The following is an 18,023-nucleotide window of genomic DNA, read 5'->3' on the forward strand; positions in this document are numbered from 1 at the left end:
ACCACATATGCCTTAGTCAGAGGTACTCCTCCAACATGACATTCCCCAGTTTCGCACATCCCCAATAGTTACAATGAGCAAGCAATCACAGGTCTTTGACTACACTTCGTGACTCGTCGCCTCAGTCTCTCAACTGCACCAGCCAATGATACACGTTGCCCCTGCTGGCGTCACATTGTTTAGACTGTCTGAACTACCTAAAACTGAAAGAAACAGTTACTTGGTTTTGTCCATCCGGATTAGACCTCCAGGCTCCTGGCGGCACCGGCACGATTGCGGGATCACTATGCCCCCATAGACAACAGGTTGTGACTCAGGAAGCTGGCATGCTTCTCAGTCTGGAGAAATGCTTCCCCTCAGGCAGAGGTGCAAGCTGCTGTAGCTTCCAACAGCCAGCCGTAGGTGTCCACAAGGTCCAACGAAACCCCTTGGGCCCCTTCTCAATATTCTCCACAACAAAGTATCTTGTGGTGTGGGTCCAGGGAGAGGGAGTCAGCGACTTCGGATTGAGGCTGCGGTGTCAGGTACTGTGTTCCTCCTGATCTGAAGGTCGAAGACAGTCTCAGCTGCCAGCTCAGGTCCCCCAACACACCTCAGACACCACACACTCCAGAGTGCAAGCTAGCATACGTCCCCCGGTTGCAAGTAGAGGCCCCTGGGACTCTGCAAGCTTCCCCTGTTCTCCTTGAACTCCTCATGCCCCAGCACCTCAGGTGGCTGCTGATCTTTATGAGCACACTCCTCAGTGTGATGATGGTGTACGTCAGGACAGTCTTTGTCCCATATGAGGATCACTTGAAACTCTTTACACCACACCTTGCACAGTCCTTACCATCTTCTGAAAATGATTAGATTCTTTGTGTCCCTGGGATCTTGTGAACAAGAGGCCAGCCAACCGGTCCTTGGAGAGTACTCAGGGACCTGGGCCACGACAGTTGGCACTTAGCTGCAGGCCATCAAGGTCCAGTCAAAATCCACCAAGTGATACTTCCCTTCCTGGAGCAAGTTCCAGGTCACCACAACTCTGTGGATAATCCATTTGCAGTCCCTCCTGCCCGAAGTATTCTTCTTGTTGATGTCCCAGCGTCACACAAGCGTAGTATGGTTTCAAATCCAAAAGCATCTCTACTTACGGCGGCCAGAGCACTAGTATTTATGCCCACAATGGCCTTTGAAGACATAATGATTTAGAAAGTCTGCAGTTTCCCTTCAGTCCCTAGTTTATGGCCTTCTATTAGGAAGGAAGAGATGTAGCTGTCACCCAGCACCCAGATGTGAATCAGAGAAAGGCCGACAGGCACAAAATGCCACGCCCATTGAAATGCCCACTTTCCTAAAGTGACATTTCCACATGTGTTATGTTTGATTCACTCGCACTATCGGAGAGGGTTCACCATTAAGAACTCATTGATATCAAACACTATACTGTTACTACTCTGCATATCGGAAATACTGCTCAATAGCATTTCCCTAAATTCCCCATGCTAATCCAATACAAGAAGCCAGCCCAGTCGTACTGAACACACCATTCAGTGCCTGTCACGACTCTTGGATGTAACACCCATGCGCACATGCCCTACCTCTTCCTAACACCACACCCTGTCACCAGAGAGAACTCAGATATAGCAAGGGGCATGCAGAACCTTCGAACATGGCTTTTTAAATGCCAAGCCGAGTAACAGTAACCTGTGCACACAGGCCCCACCAGGGCAAACCTGTAGCTCGATTGATGAGCTACCTCAGTGGATTGCACAACCAGTGCTGCAGGCCCACGGAGGAGAATTCAAGATACATGTCCTGGGTATATGTCTGACCCCTAGACAAGGGACTTACAGCTAGCTCGAATCAGCCAATTATGTATACACCAATCACCAGTATGTATATGACGAGCACAGCGATTTGGCACTGAATGGAAGTGTCAAATGCGCTCTACATCCTAAGGCTAGCACCTAAATCAAAGGAAAATTGGGAAGGAGAAAAGCAAACTGTTGAGGGAATGCACCCTAGAAAGGGCAATTTCCAACAAAATCCAATACCCATATTTCAACTCTTTGCAGCAAAAGCATTAGTATTCATAGGCACAGCAATAAATGCAAGAAAGCACTCACACATGTTTTAATGTCTCATGATTTGCCAAAAATGGAAATGTAGATTCTCCAAGTTTGGGAAGAAAGAACCTGGATTTCATTAAAGACACTAAGGCTTGCATTATCCATAAATCTTTTATTGCCACTCGACTGCAGAACTTCAAAGAAAACAACCACACTTAAAATTCCAGAACCAGAACCAGAATGTCACTAGTCTATATAAGTCACAACCAAGTAGCCATCTTCTTCTTTTGTTTTCTGCTCCTTGACAGCTAAGTATCTTGGGCCTCATTTATGAAAAGTGACGCATCACTGCGTGAAAACAGCGATGCGTCACTTTTCACTGCGCCCTCCTTGCGACACCAATGATGCGTCATATTTACAGTATGACGCATCATGGCGCAAGGAGTTACAGATATGTCAGTATTTCTGACGTATCTGTATGGCGGAAAAGTGATGCATTGTTGGAGTGTGTCACAAAAGTGACACAACTCCAGCAATGTGTCCTTTCACATGGGGCAAGCCCCATGTGAAAGGGCCTGCGCCAGTCTTACGCCTGCTGTGAGGCAGGCGTAAGAAATTGACGCATTTGTGTCCTAGAAATGGCGCAGTGAAATCTTATAGATTTCACTGCATCACTTCTATGACCCTTTCTTGCGTCAGAACGCCCCCCCTGCATACATTATACCTGGTGTAGGTATAATGTGGCGCGGGGTTTTCAAAGTGACGCATCTACCTAGATGCGTCACTTTGTAAATATGGTGCAACAAGGCAAATTTTTTACGCTGCTGGTGCGTAACAAAAAGTGACGCACCAGCGGCGTAAAAGTGACGCACTGCCTCATAAATGAGGCCCATTATGTGGTTGGAAAAACATGAAAAAGGGGACCCCCTCTCAAAATACTTAAGGCCAGGGAAAAGAGGGGAAGAAAATGAACACAACACTAGTATATTCCCTCATAGCCTACATACTTTACATATTGAGACATAGTTCATTCCATTTTCTAAGAACTTCAAAGCACAACAATTACACTTTCCATGGTTGTATTTTTAATTATTTACTTCTTTTTTACCATCACTTTTCATCTTTTTCTTTTAGCTTGTTATACTCTTTTTTATCATTTTTAGTAAATATAACATATAAAAATCTTTTTTTAAATAATATAAATTACCACCATTCTGTATAGTACATTAATTTGTCCACAACACGTTTTGTATAACACAGACAAAATTGATTTTCAGAAAAACCAAAAAAGAGAAAAACATGTGCTACCCTGGTTACACAACACCATACATACTAACATACTACACTCACACAAAATCATACACTTTCACACCAACCAATTACTTCCATATCTGTACATAACAAGGTATGCTGTCAGGCAGAGAGAAACTCTGCTAAGATGAGACCCACAGAGTGTTTTGTAGGGTTCCACGCCAGGTCAACTATTGTGGTTGGAATCTTTAAGTTTAGTTCGTAATATTTTAAAGTTATTTATTCTGTTCGAGTTCATATAGTTGATTAGTATTAGGTATTTTGATTGTAAATTGTGGTTTATTGTATGTTGTGTTTCATTTTATCCCGATATATGGGATTAACAGTTTTCCTTTTTGTAAGTTTTGAACTGTTGTATTAGAACTCCTATATCCCCATCTTTCATGATTCACCTTCAGTATATTGAGATGTGTTGCCTTCGTGATTTCAGGGGGTGAGTTTGATTATTTTTTCTGATGTTATTTTGCTGTTGTTTTCAACGCTGGCTCCTTCTCTCCTTTTGGTTCACCTAATGTTATAGCTACAAATTCAAACAGTATGGAGCCCATTGTTACCAATGGACCAAGTTATTTTCCCATTGTCAGCATCCAGGCCTCGGTTTGTTGTTATATTCTGCATCTACATGACGGTTTACTAATCCATGCTTCATGAGGCTTGAGTCTTTAAATCTTGAGTTCACCTCAGAGTAAGCTTGGTCTAGGTCTATATTTTATTATGATTGTGCATTTGTTGTTACATCGTTACTTGCCATGTTTAGCCTCCTTTTTGAATAGGGAGACAATTAACCATTTAATAGTCACTCCAATAGGTCCTATTAAACTGTATGTATTTAGTTCTTGTTATTGTTTTTTTGTATGCATTAGAACGCTTTCATGTTACACTATTCGATAGCCAATTACATCTACCTCAAGTGATATCATCGGATTATATGGACTCTTGTCCTTTACAGCTGCGTGCTCGACTTGTATTCTAACTGCTATGGTGAGCCTAATCTGTTTCCTCTGTTGTCCTTGACTTTCGCCATTTACACTCTCCAAATGTTGTACATATGATTGGGGATTTTCTTCTTGTTTGTCCTAATTTCCAGACTTATGCGTATTATCCAATACCAATTTTTTTGGTTCATGATCAAATCACAAGTAACTTACTGAGTCTGCATATTCAATGCTTTTGCAACAGTCCATTTTTAAACTTTTCTATCTTTATTACTAGGTCGTTATTTTTATATTTCTTGATATGGACATGTTATGATCTTGGATGCGACGTGCTAGCCTCGCTTACATAGGTTAGCGTTCTTTTTATTACAATCTTTATACTAACTGGTCATCCGGTGAAGGTCATCTTATCACTTCATTCTATCTACACTCTAAATCATACTCGGGTGTCATGTTTATCACTCAATGGGTGTCGGTACTTTTGTGCTTCTTCCTTTTCTTCTCTCCGCTGTTCCATTTTTGATCTCCATGTATACTTAAATTTTCGAATTTTTAAACAATTTGTCCATAGACAACTTACTTGTTATCTCTTGCTTTAGGCCTGTACTAATGTTTATGTGAACAATTCTGTATGCTGTTTATTTTCATATATTTATGTAATGTTATATATATGTCTTTTGTTTGGTCTCACAGCCTTGAAAAAGTCATAGTACTGATATATAGTACTGATGAAACACGTGTCGGCTGTTTCTTGTCAACTCTACTTTTATGGATCTTCTAATAAAGAAAAAAGAAAAAAATTGAACTTTTCCGCTTATTTGTCCTGTCCAAATGCTGAAACTATAGGACTATTACAGTTCAAGTGTTGCTGAATTACAAGGAGACCTATTAGTCTTTTTCTGTACATTTGTGCTTTAGGAATGTGCTCCCTTTGACCATTTTTCTGTAGTTATTATTTTGTGATACTTTTTACGAATAATAACATATTAGTACTGTTTATTTCAAATGATTTGGGCTGTGTCTTACCGTAAATGATTTATGATTTGATTTGATTTAATTTATCCATTTGTAAAGCGCGCGAATGCCCGGAGGCGTCTTGGCGCTATGACAGACTGCAAACTTCTGAGACGGGCAACCTAGATAACCGCAGTGAATAGCCAAGTTTTGACTGCTTTTCTAAAGGACCCTAGAGATGGGCTATTTTTTATAGATAGAGGCAGCCGGTTACAGGCCCGTGCTGTGTGCACCAAGAAACTTCTTCTGCCCCAACTGGCCCGTCTAAATTTCGGGACTCTGACTAGTTTCAGTTGGCTGGATCTAAGAAGTCTGGCTGCTTCGTACAGTTTCAAGTGGGTCTTCAGGAATTGTGAGCCTGATCCCTGAAGCACCTTATAGGCCAGGCACAACAATTTGAACTGCACCCTTTTTAGGTTTCGCCTGGGCCGTAGCACTGCGAAGCAGTGCTCCGCCCAGGCGAAATCTTATGATCCTACAGTATGGGGCTTTGTTCCGCCTCTGTCTTCCATTGGCTAGCTCCATAAATGGAGGCTAGCCATTGGAAGAGATTGGCTGTCAATCACTCTTTCCCCGTCGGAATGCGATTCGGGGGCGTTTCCGTGTCTTTTTTTAAGTCCCGCCCTCTCCTCTTCCCATTGGCTGGAATTTTACCTTCCAGCCAATGGGAAGGGGAGAGCACGAAAAACACGCCCCCGAGCTCTCCTCCATCGCGCTCGGTATTTTAGTCCTAACCAACATGCTATTCAAATGTACATATGCCCTAACATGCTTTACTTTATACCTCTGAGGCGCCCTTCCTCTCTACGTCGCTTCGTTGTCTATCTCACACTTCACCGTCTCTCTCTCTTTCTTCCCTTCTTCCTCCACGGGGGTCATTGTTTATGCTCCAGTTTACCTTGCGTGTTGCAGGGAGGCGGTGTGCTCCTCGGACTTCAGTAAAGGCTCTCTCTCACCTCTTGCTGAGCGGAGGCGCTCTGTACTCCCGCTTGTAACCGTGTGATCTTGGTGTGCTAGAGTGTGTGCTCCCGGAGTGAGCTGGGCAGAGACCCGGTGCTCCCTCTGGCACTGCTTGGTGACACCGCGCGCCCGAGTGCGCTGCGTGGAGGATGCATGCTCTTCAGTGTGCTGGAGGCTGTGTGCTCCCGTGCGCCTCAGTGTGCTGCACCAGGTGTCCGTGCTTCTTGGAAAGCTATGCACAGTTTAAATGTTTCCTGGTGCACTGCCCACTGCTTTGGATTCTTGGCGCTCTGGAGAAATAAACGTTCTAAGTGTTCCAAAGTTCACTCCTCTCCCGTGTACTGCTCGGACCTCTACCCCGCAGTGCGCCCCAATATTGCTGCTTGACCCCCGCGTGCTCCTTAAGGTGACTGTGCTCCGGGGATGCTGTCCCGCCCTCTGGTGACTTGCACCAAGGCTGAGGCGCGCCGCGCGTGGTGCTCCAACGGGTGTGGCTTAAAAACACGTGAACTGAAAATCTGTGCTTAGCATAGTGTGCCGCCTGATTGGTATTTTGCTGCTTCTGACGCTGCTTCCAGATATATTATACAACTAACATTACACCTACAATAAGCCAGGACTATTGGCTTTGTCAGTGGTTGTCAGTTCTGAAATGAGACTTTAAGAACTACAACGAGTATTTTTGAAATGACATCAAAGGCAGGGAAGGGCGGCACTGTTGCAGAACTGAGATTTATTTTTTTATCACAGAGGGTGAGGGCAAACCTAGAGAGCCCGATAGGGACCCGTGATCGTCTCAACATCTGCTCTTTCTAACTACGGGTGCTCAGCACCTGCAGGACCCAGCCCACTTAATGCCCTGTTCATACCGTCATAGGTGCGGAGCTCTGTTCATCGAAGGCTCGCCCTCTGAACCCTGTGCTTCTGGAAGGCCCCATGCTCCCTGCGCTGCGGCCAGGCTCTCTGCTCGCCTCTGTCTCATACAGAGGTGGCTGAATGCTGCCAGATCTCTGCACTCTGTATATGTAGAGATTTTACTCCCCTGTGTGTGTAACACAAATGCCCCGATCCCCACCGCGGTGCCCTACCAAGAGGTCCTATGCCCCCTGGTGTGATGCAAACATGCCAGGGGCTCCATGGTGCACAGCGAGAGGGGTCGGTGTGTTGCCTAAATGTCCTGATTTCACTAGTGCGCTGCGAGAAGGTTCAGCGTTTCCCTGGTGTGTTTGCCCAGATGCAGTGATTTCACTAGTGTGCTGCGAGGGTGCCGTTTGTGTTACTGGTTTGTTGCACAAGTGGCGTGATCGCCCCTCCTTCCGTCCCTCCCTGGCTCCCGTGCCCAGATCTCACTGGTGCACTGCGAGGCGAGGAGTCTCTTGGCTTCCTCGTGTGTTGCACCGCACGAATAGCCGGATCTCACTCATTCGCTGCGTGAGGGCCCTGTGTGTTCCTGGTGTGTTGCACAAATGCCCGGAGTCCCCTAGTGCGCTGCCAGGAGACTCTGTGCTTCCTGGGGCGTTGCGCAGATGCCTGCCCTGATCTCACCAGTGCGTTGCATGGAGGCTCTGTACCTCCTGGTGTGTTGTGCGGATGCCTGCCCTGATCTCACCAGTGCGTTGCGAGGAGGCTCTTTACCTCCTGGTGTATTGCGCGAATGTCTGCCCTGATCTCACCAGTGCGTTGCATGGAGGACCTGTACCTCCTGGTGTGTTGCGCAGGTGCCTGCCCTGATCTCACCATTGCGTTGTGAGGAGGCCCTTTACCTCCTGGTGTATTGCGCGGATATCTGCCCTGATCTCACCAGTGCGTTGCGAGGAGGCTTTGTACCTCCTGGTGTGTTGCGCGAATGTCTGCCCTGATCTCACCAGTGCGTTGCAAGGAGGCTCTTTACCTCCTGGTGTGTTGCGCAGATGTCTGCCCTGATCTCACCAGTGCGTTGCATAGAGGCTCTGTACCTCCTGGTGTGTTGCGCGGATGCCTGCCCTGATCTCACCAGTGCGTTGCGAGGAGGCTCTTTACCTCCTGGTGTATTGCGCGGATGTCTGCCCTGATCTCACCAGTGCGTTGCTAGGAGGCTCTGTACCTCCAGGTGTGTTGCCCGGATGTCTGCCCTGATCTCACCAGTGCGTTGCAAGGAGTGGTCTGCAAGATTTAAGTTGCCAGGAAGTTGTTGTTATTTGCGATCAGGTAAGCAGCATTTTGTTTCTAATTTTGTTGCATGTGTATCCTGGGTCATGTCGTCTCCCTTTTTGTACGTGTACCCCGTCTCATGTCGTCTCCCTGTTTGTTTTACGTCTTTGTGTGTGTCTTTGCTGTCGTCTCTACATGCCCCGTGTTGTGGATGTTTCTCTTTGCACGGCTTCGCTCATGCCAAACCGCGCTTCGGAATTCTGTGCGGTGAGCTAGGATTGGCTGAGAACCAATGTTCCAATGGTAGGTTACCTTACACACTTTACAGTAACAGTACCTCCTATTTCCAGACTAGTCCTGGAGTATGGTCAGAGGTGGTGTTTGTTATGCGATGTGGAAGTGCTAACACAGGAACAGATAGTGTGTGGAACCCACGGACCGTCCGTGTAAGTACCAGACAGGAGGTAACTTTCGCAGGGTCCGTACGCGCTGACCGACATATAGTGCATATCATTGTAGAAAGAGCAATCATAACAGTATGGAGAAGTGCCGGTGCAAACGCGTTCAACCAATGCCACCGCTACTATACGCCACAAACGTCGCACATAGGCTGATGGATTATTGGATGAATCCGGGGTTATCGATATGCGGTTGTAGTTGGGTGGATGGGAGTGAATGTACAGATGGATGAATTAACACATAGTGATTACATTGTTCAGCGTCGGCGTGAGTATGGGTGGACGGATGTAGATGTGGGGGAAAGACTCATTTTAGGTTCGTGGATTTTAGCGAAATTGTAATAATGTGGCAGAGTAGAACTGTAATCTTTTTAACTTGTGTTTAAAACAGAGGACTGTGACATTAAGATCAGTGCAGTTTTACGTAGTTTCTGTGGTTGTTACATACACCGGCCCGTGTTTTAACTCTGCCAGCATTTCTGTTCATGGGGGGCCGATCCATAACATGATTGTATTATAATTGAATTTGCATTGCGCTTACTATCCCTAACGAGGCGAAGAAGCGCTTTACTGGATCAACACGCTATTCTGAAGCCCAAAGTTAGTCAGCTGCCTCCAGAGTGTGGGGTGAACTATTGATGGTGGAGTGATGCTATGCTGCTGTCAGATAGGGATAGGAAGACGGCAGTGCACGGCACACTTGTGTAGAAATAGATGGGGTGTTTGAGTGGAAATGAGTGCCGTAGCCTTGCGCAGCACCTGCCTCGCCCTGCTGTGCAGAGTTTAGCTGCTATGCAGAGGAGAGCTGCTGTGCAGGTTTTAGCTACTGTGCTAAAGTGATCAGTGCACCAGTCGTGCTCTGCAGACTTGTGTGGAAACAGAGGTGGTGAAAACAAAGGCTCCGCTCTTGTGTTGCACCTGCCTCGCTCTAGTATGCAGGGGGTAGCTCAGCTGCTGTGCAGGGGTTAGCTGCTGCTCAGGGTTTAGCTGCTGTGTGTGTGGCTGTGTGTGTGTGGCTCTCTGTATGTATGTGTGTGGCTGTGTGTGTGGCTCTCTGTATGTGTGTGTGTGGCTGTGTGTGTGTGGCTCTCTGTATGTGTGTGTGTGGGAGAGACAGCAGTGTGAGAGCGACAGCAGTGTGGGAGAGACAGCAGTGTGAGTCTTCTAGGGAGAGCATGGTGTGTGAGAGGCAGCAGTGTGAGTCTTCTAGGGAGAGCATGGTGTGTGGGAGAGCATGGTGTGTGAGAGGCAGCAGTGTGTTAGAGACAGCAGTGTGAGAGACCTTTTATTTATGTTTTGGTTTTTTAAACATAAATAAAACGCATTGTTATCTGCAATATAATTAGCTCAAACTCGCGTAAATACGCGACCTATTGCATTGCAAATGCTATAGGTCTCGCATTTGCGAGAGATTAAGCTGATGGCATTGTAAATGACAACGCCATTTATTTATTTATTTTCAAAACCAACACATAAATAAAAATGGTAATTTACAATGCCAATAGCTCAAACTTTTCAAAAGGCGAAACCATTGCATTGTAAATGCTTGTTACTATTGGGAGCCAGTGTATGGTTTTTAGTTTGTGGGCAATTGGCTCATATTTAGGGATGCCAAGCACCAGCCTTGGGGCTGCATTCTGCAGGCGTTGTAGTTTGGCTAGGATCTGTACTCTAGCCCCAGCGTACAGACCATTCCCATAATCCAGCCTCGACAAGGCTAGAGCTGTCACCACTGTCTTTCGTGAATCCTCTGGTAAGTATGGCAGTATTTTTTTTATCATCTTTAAGAGGAACCAGACTGTTTCAGCCAGTTTGCTGGCTTGGGCATCAAATGAAAGTTTGGTGTCAAGAATAATGCCCAGATTTTTCACTTTTTCTGACAGATCTGGACAAATGCCCAGGTTATCAGGCCACCAGGCCGGGGACCAGATGTTTGCGTCACCCCCCAATAGCATCACCTCTCTCTTGTCCCCATTAAGCTTTAGGCAATTATTCAGCATCCACTGGATAACCAGTGACATACACAATTTAAATTTTTCTGCCGTCTCGTTCACATCCTTGCTGATAGACACCACTATCTGGGTGTCGTTGGCATAGGAAACTGGAGTAAAGCCACAACCCCATATAATTTCTGCCAGTGGTGCAACATATAAATTAAAAAGGGTGGAGCTCAAAGAGGACCCCTGAGGAACCCCACATGGTGAACTAAATAATTTGGATTTTGCCTCTCCTAGTTCTAGAAAGTTCTGTTCCCTAAATAGGATGCGAGGAGGGCACAGGCTAAGTCATGGACCCTTGCTTCTCTCAGACGTAAATAAAGGGGCATGGTGGTAACGGACTCAGCGTGAGGTGTCTCTCTGAAACCTTGCACTGAGGTGAGGCCATCTCAGGTCATACGCTCTGAGGTTGCTCTTCACCGGGCTCTCGCGCTCAGGCTCTCGTGCTCAGGTTGCTGTCAGAAGGCATCCATAGAAGGAGCAAGGCGTGTTTGAGTATGTGATGTTCACACATAGAATGTGTAATGGCATCACTTTACGGGTGGCCAGTTTAAGGTCTTTAACCCATTTGTCTGCATGTATTATTTTTAACTGAAAGAAAAATGGTTTCTTCACTTTGCCTCAAGCCCTTAGCCTTCCCACACCTCATTGGAAGTGTCCAAATCTTGCTACTACTTCCACCGATTATTGAAGAAAATTATACCTTTTTTTATTCTCCCCACAAAAATTTTACATTATGCAACCCCCAACCTTGGGATGAATTAAGAATATTTTTTACAGTAAGGTTGGTGTTTACATAACTGGTGATAATCCCTTTCCACTTGTCGCCTTCCGCCTTTGTAAAGGGTAAATCCGTTTGTATAAAGTTAAATTCAGTCCCATTGTCCCCGCCACACTCATTAGAAACTTTATTCAGTGCATGTCGCCTTTATACCAAAAGAACACAGTGTTTCCCGCACCTCCTACTGTCTTTAGAATTAATGGGCAAAGTTTAATATCAAGGAACAGAAGTAAAATAAAGCAAACTGTTTGGTTTTCCATCCTGCTCTTGGGTCGAGAGGCCCTGACCCTTCTATCATGGTTTCGTATGTTTTTGTTTGTTATTAGGTCGAGAGGCTGAAGAATATTTATATAAAACATAAAAACCATTAATTTATTAAAATGTAGGGCTAGATAGCTGAAAGAGTTGTATCAGCCTAAAGACAGTGTGATAATGTGCCTAATAGTGTCAAAGCGTCTATGTTAAAGAACAGTAGATGTTGCAGCACCCACGATAATGTGCTGCATGGTTAAATACTTGCAGGATTCCAAAGGCGAGACTGATTGCATTGCAAATGCTTGTTGTTTAGTAGCATTAGAACTAGGAACAAAATTTGATTTGGGAGGCAAAATAGAATTGAGTTCCTCGCTGTCTGGGGAAGTAAGTGCTATAAAATTAATTTTCTACCTTCTAATTCTTGTAAGCAATCAAGGGTTAAACATCCCTGTGAGTGAGAAGGCAGAGATAGCCTTTCTAATGCTGCTTTGTGCATATGACTATTACTGGGCTTACAGAAGCACTACCTGGGTAAACAATGAGTGTGGTAAAGTTATTTTCCAGAACAAAGAGAGCAGCAGCACTGAAAGTATCTGAAGGAGCACAGAGAAAAGTACAATAATATGTTGGTGTCACTCTTCCTGAGCCCATCCTCACCATGAAGCTGCTATGAATTAGTTTGAGCACCGATCTGCCTCAGACAAGAGCAGCACAGGCGGGAAGAGACTCTCATCAGACGTCGGGCCACAAATACTTTGGGCCAGCTGTACAACCATGACAATTTGCGACTCGCAAATTGCGCTCGATTGCAAATCACAAAACGCTTTGTACAGCAGTGCCTGAGACACTGTTTGCGATTCCCAATGGGGTTGTAAATTGCATGCCTCATGAATATTCATGAGGCACTCACAATTTGCGACCCCATTGGGAATGGCTGGACCTCCCAGGGATGGTGGTCTGCTGGGCTCAGCAGACCTCCATGTCTGGGACTGCTTTTAAATAAATGCAGCCCATTTTTCTTAAAGGAAAACAGGATGCATTTAAAAAAGAAAATGAAACGTTTTTGCTTCATTTTTTAAGGACAAGTTGTGGTCTCTAAAAAATATTTTCCCCTGCATTTGAAAAGAGGAAGGGCCCGCCCTTGGGACCCCTTCCCATTTGAAGTGCATTACCACCCTCTTGAAGAGGGCGGTAAATTGCGAGTGTTTTGCAACCACAATTGCAGTCGCAAAACATTCATACATGGGGTAGAGAGTCGCTATTAGGATGGGTGCCCTTCAAACACCCCTTACAAATAGCGAGTTGCAATTCCTATTTAGCAAAACACACATAAATCGCGACTCGTTAATTAGGAATTATACATGGCCCTATTTTTTTTTTGCATGCGTAAACGGTCGCTAACCCGTTTGCGCACACATTTTAAGGTCGTACATCTGGCCCCAAATGACTGAAATAAGGTATGATATAGAAATGGGAAATATAGTAGCTTTGACTGTGGCTCCTGCAGCTCGAGCAGAGCTGCCAAATCACACGGGCCATTGTGTGTCACACGATATCGGCTCCCTTCACACGGTCTCATGGTGAGAAGCCAATATCACACAATGGCAGTAAAAACAAGCTGGAAATGACGGAAAAGATTTTCAGCTCATCTTTCGAGGCTTTGAACATCCAATGTCTATTAAGGGGTAAGAAAATGTACTAGGACATTGGTATGAGCCTCCTGAAGCTTTTGTGGTGGTGGAGAGCAAAAGTGCCTCAGGTATTTCTCTGTGTTGGGCTCCTCCCCTTCAAGACCCAGCAGCATCCTCATATGGTGACATTTGTTTTCAGTTAGGTCTGAGCTCGAGGGTATCCCTTACTGGATTGGTGAGTGATTATTCTCGCCCAAACCCCCAACTCCCTCTTTCTTGACTGGCTCTGTATTGGTGCACTCAACCATAGAGCTTTATGATAGTGTGGAATAAGTTGTTGTTAGTCTTTGGGGAGTCTGAGAGCCTTAGTTTGTGGGTCGATAGTTTAAATCTGTACTTGGATCCATCATTGCTACAGTGCGGCTACTGACCCCGCCCCTCTGAAATGGTATCAGCAACTGATGCCCAGCTGAGGTGCATTTTGGAGGGATCTGTAACTATTTCAATGTTTCCTTCTCCCGTCCTCCACGGTTGTGCAGGTACTGGCTCCAGCTCTTCTAGCCTGGTTGCTGCAGTTTTTTCTTCCGATCGTTGTCTCTCACCAAACTATCCTTGGTCCATCTCCATAGATAGTTCAAGCAGGTTAGGTTTCGCCTTCTGCTCCGTGTCACAGATACCTCCTCTTCTGCTGAGCAGTGCCTCTTAGCTTCACTTACCCTTTTATTCCAGGACATCCAGTAAAGGGTTGAGAGGTCAAGGGTGGGTTCTTGTTTGGGCTTCTGCTTCTGAAATGCCCAAGTCCTTCTCTGTTATTCCTTCCAAATAATCACTGACAGGTTCCCTAACTGATGGGTCGACTTGTCACCACACCTGGGTGATTTCTAGTGATCATCTAAGGATAGGTCCTCTTAATGTTTTGGATTGCCCTACTCCTATGACCTCCACAGAATATATCCTATAGCTGGATGTATAGTGGTTTCTCCTCTGCTGACTCATTGAGATCCATCAGAGTATATGCTATTGTTAACTGTATAACTTTCATTTCTCTGGGTTACTTTATGCCACTCCTGTGTGGAGCACTTAATGCATATCTATGGATACCCATATGATGTAGTTTGTGTGTCGCTCCACTCTGGCGCATCAGAGTGTATACAATGAACGGTTGTTTAAACCTGATTCCTGGATGTCGCTCCGTGCCACTCCCGGGTGCTCCCCCAGAACTATACCTTGGCTATCCTTATAAGGGTTGCTTCTGCGTCACTTCAGGGTGCACAGTGATTGTAAAATATGGATAGTTGGGCAATGTACATTTCTATGGACTGCTCTACCAGTCATCGAAGGACTCGTCATGCCATACACCATGGTTAAGTCCTATTCCTTTGTGTTGCTCATTTGCTGTGTCGACACTAGAACCTTTACAACAGGAGATTCAAGATTGCACCTGCAGTGGTTTCCTAGTGCCAAAAAATACCCTTTAGGTAAATGTGCGCTCAACACATTGTAAAAAAAATTATAATGATAAATACATACATAAATAAATAAATAAAACAACGAAAAGTATAATAATAAATAAAACACCTGTTGCCTCCTTCACCTCTGGGCACTTCTTTTGCCCATGCTCATAGTAGTTTTATCTGCTCTGCGCTCAATCCAATATAGGTAGTACCCGTAAACATGCATGATCACATCTTTTCTCAATGTTCACTTCACCTATGTCCCACACTTCTGCATACGTGCTACACTTCAGAAAGAGACCATGCAGCGCTCCCTCATTTTCCCTCCATGCATACCCTAGCATCTAATGCTTGCAGGGCCTGCCTCTGACTCCTTTGCATGGGTGTAGTGGCAAAACACAATCTAATCATACGTCTGATCTTCACACTTTGACGTAAAAACTCTACCTCAGATGCCAATTGACAGGCGTGCTTCCAACCATGTTAGGTCTGCAGCACCACTCTGGCATCCTCAGCACTTCAAAGAAGTACCATGGTACCCATTTTCATTGTGCTTCGGTGACTCATGAAGGGTATGAAGCACTATATAAGGCTCTGTAGAAATGCAACTACAACACGCAATAACAGCAACAACATGGCATTTTTACCCATGTGTTTCTAATGAAACAAAGTATACATGCTGCACGTCATTGTAATTGTAGCATTTCTAGAGCGTGTTAAACCTGCAGGCATCAAGGCGCTAAAACGGAGGAAACTGTGTGAAAGGTGAGGACCCAAAGCAGAGCAGTTTTTTGTGCTTCTGTGCATTTTACTGGAATGTTTCTTATAATGTGTTGCTCTAGAAAAAGTATTTAAAAAGGCAGAGAGGATTGTTGACACACGGTGTTGAAGGTGGCTCTGCTGAGTGTTGAGGTATCACGTGGTACTTTCACAGCTTCATGCAGTCCTTCAAGCAGCTATATTCATAATATCAACCATTTATACAACTTGAACAACACAATAATGGTGCTTTTATTAGCCTTTCAGTACTCAATGCTTTGTGCAGAGATGGCTCAAATAAATGACCACTAGTATAGGCCATGACTGAGTATCCCAAGTGCTGCGCATAATCTTTTGTATTTTCTCTGCAGTTATGCTATTTCTTCTATTCTCACTCAATAGCTAAAGCAAAAATAATTGTAACTGCATTTGGTAGGAAATTGTGAACAATGTTTTGTGGCGGGTAAACTGCCCTTTCAACCTGTCCGTTTTGTGTGGTCCATAAACTGCCCCTGGTTCCAATGCCTCACAGAGGATAATTCAGTCTTGGCTCACCATCCACTGAGGCTGAACACTTTAAACAACCCACTGGCTGTAAAAAGAGCTTTGTTTATGCTTTCCTTTATGAGAGCACTGATCATCTCATCTCTTGTACATGGAGATTTCAACCTCCATTGTGAAAAAACACTCACACACCTGATTTTCATGCAGAAACCCTACATGTAATATCTGCAAGCATCATTACTTAATTGGGTTGGCCATTCTATTCAAACCTGACCTTTGCACACCCCCGATTGCTGAAATGTAGATAAACATGGTAGAATCTAGTGACTACAAACATTGTGAAAGCAGTGTGAATGACAATAAGTCTGGTTTTAAAGTGTCCACGCGTACAAACAGGCACTGAAAGTCACAGATTGCACAGAGATATGGAACAAATAGTCCACGTCAATGTGTACAAGCCTGTATTTGCACGTGTTAGCACAATAAAGCCAGTTCCGTTGTTGTTTATTCCAAGTCAAAGAACACAAAGCGCACCTCAACGACGAAACATCGGTTGAGCAACCATTCCACACTTCTGCTACGAAACTGGACTCTGCACGATAAATGTTCTTGGCAGAGCCCCAAGTAAAAAAGCAGCCGTGTGGGGTTACGAGTAAATTATTATTGCTTCTTGGCGCCTGCTTTTCACCTTGAAAGAAGCGTGGCCTATATCAGCATTCTAAAGCGAGCGGGCATAGGACGTCCCAGACAGTGGAGCAATGTTTGGGGGTAGTTTGTTCCCAGGTTAGCCTACACTGAGTGATGGTGAAATCTGAACACGTAGTTAAGGGTCGTCTGGCGATGATTCAAATCAAAGCATGCATGCATATTTAATGAGGGACGTGGCACGTCTATGCACTTATTAGTATTTGCAGAGCTATCAGCAGTATTCTGAGTGATGGTGTCAACTACGTATTTTTGAGTGATGGGGCAAATCTAAACCCACACTGAGGGCCAGATTAACTAACAGTTTGAGTCATGGTTACTCTTCTTTTGTAGCGCCTACATGACGCAAAATGCTAGTAGATATTTACAAAGCCAGGCAAGGGGTGATTTGTGCCATCTTGCGTGGCTTTGTAAAAAAAAAAAAAATGTTACGCAATACAGCGACTTGCACTGCACTACATTACATTTCATCCTGGGAGGTGTTCCAAGGGTGGAACACGGGCGTACCCATGCATTCACCCAAGGATTTCACTCAATCCCAGATTTACAACAGTTTGTAAATCTAAACGCTACACCTCCCAGAGGATGGCATAACGAGGAGAAAATTATGTTGTTCTCCTTTGTAGTGTAGTTCCTATTATCCCAATAGGCTCTGCGCATTGGAATAATATCTTCAATAGTATAGACGTAGGACAGAGGTTAACTAGGTCTTCTACTGATGATATTAGACTTAAAGTTTAGTGTTTGCCAGCTAGCTCAGAGTTCACTAGAAACTTTCTCGAATAGGCAAGGAGGAGTTTAACCTCCCTGGATAGACAAGAAGGGATTTAGTTTCTGACAACCATAGAACATGACAACTTTGCTCTCCCCTAATCAAGAGTGTATCTCTAGAGTCGTGTGAAAACAAAAGACAACTTATTTTACTCAGTCAGTTCAGTGCATTCTTAGTTTCACCAGATTGTAGAGAAAAGGAAGAGACGGGCGTGTTCAATAAAAAGATGTTATTTATTGATCAGTTTCTTTTCTCATACAAGAGAAATTAATCGCTATTATTGCAATACTTATTGTTAAGTAAATT

The 18,023-nt window shown here is 44.8% G+C and overlaps 1 protein-coding gene and 1 long non-coding RNA gene across 7 annotated transcripts in view; both read left to right on the plus strand.

Annotated features, from left to right (window-relative positions):
- The window catches only part of AOC1 (amine oxidase copper containing 1), a 258,333-nt gene that overhangs the window by 125,578 nt on the left and 114,732 nt on the right, over positions 1-18,023 (plus strand). The gene's annotated exons all lie outside the window — the stretch shown is intronic.
- On the plus strand, positions 35-15,071 carry LOC144785243 (uncharacterized). The gene is made up of 4 exons (XR_013601814.1): positions 35-2,363; positions 2,939-3,716; positions 5,247-5,324; positions 11,168-15,071. It is a non-coding gene; the product is annotated as an uncharacterized LOC144785243 (long non-coding RNA).

This window comes from Lissotriton helveticus, chromosome 10 (assembly GCF_964261635.1).
Source record: "Lissotriton helveticus chromosome 10, aLisHel1.1, whole genome shotgun sequence".
NCBI lineage: Eukaryota > Metazoa > Chordata > Amphibia > Caudata > Salamandridae > Lissotriton > Lissotriton helveticus.